Source organism: Salvia hispanica, chromosome 1, assembly GCF_029641045.1.
Source record: "Salvia hispanica isolate PSC_SH4W2 chromosome 1, Shi_PSC_v1, whole genome shotgun sequence".
In the NCBI taxonomy this organism is placed as follows: domain Eukaryota; kingdom Viridiplantae; phylum Streptophyta; class Magnoliopsida; order Lamiales; family Lamiaceae; genus Salvia; species Salvia hispanica.
This window is the reverse complement of record NC_142692.1, coordinates 35,164,031-35,164,981: the sequence shown is the minus strand read 5'-3', so window position 1 is coordinate 35,164,981 and position 951 is coordinate 35,164,031. Positions and strand designations below refer to the sequence as shown.

Genomic DNA, 951 nt, shown 5'->3' with positions numbered 1-951 from the left:
AGTACTACATACTGCCTCCATGTCGTTGGGCATCCGAGCTCCTACGGGCGATCAAACCATACGTAGAATTGGACTTCGTTACGGTCAATGAGCTTGAAATGGCATCGAGTTCCGGCAACCAGATAGTTGACATTCTTGAAACGGCGCCAACCGCGCTTCACCCATATCTTGGAATCATTGTGATCGAGGACTATATACCAAGTGTCGCCGTTGACATTGAAGTAGACGGGGTCCTGCAGTGCATTCATTCGAATGTGGCGACGCCAAAACGCAAAAGGGATCTCCAGTGAGCGCTTAATGTTCGACCAGTCAAGGGTGACCACGAACGTGGGGCAGCCATCATCGTCGATGACACCTTGATCGGGAGCATAGTCCTCGTCATCGGATGACTCAATTTCTGGTTCTGAAGGAATGTAATCGTCGGAGGTATCGACATCCGGTGGTCAGAGTCACCTTCTCCTACAGCTAATCATATGATACACATAATTACCGCGTTGTAGTTAGTCTAAATTCCAACATATTCAGTCTGTCTTGAATGGAGTTACCGTACCTTGAACATCACACAGCGGTGGGCAACCCGTGCGAGGGTTGTACCGTTTCACATGAAAGATTTCATCGTCGACCATAGTGAATGTTAGATAATCGTCATGGACAATGTTGTTAATGATTCTGAAATCCGCCCAACCAGCATGGAAATGGCATCCACTAGCAATCTTTAGTAGGCGAACTGGCCAACTCCTTCCCCGCGGCATCACGAAGCGGCAGTCGAAGGAGAGATCTGCCCCATGGATCGACACAAATTCGGGTGGTATCCTCTAGAAAAAATTGAAGAAAGTGTTATATTAACAGACCATACCAGTTAAAACTATATAATCAAATGCTCACCAACTCATTTAGACTGGTGTCGACGTTGAATTTCTTCATGAACGAAGGGAGATTGAAATAGTCCAT

General features: G+C 46.6%; 1 pseudogene; it reads right to left on the bottom strand.

Annotated features, from left to right (window-relative positions):
- Positions 1 to 41: 41 nt before the first annotated feature.
- LOC125200364 (B3 domain-containing protein REM10-like) lies at positions 42 to 951 on the bottom strand (annotated as a pseudogene).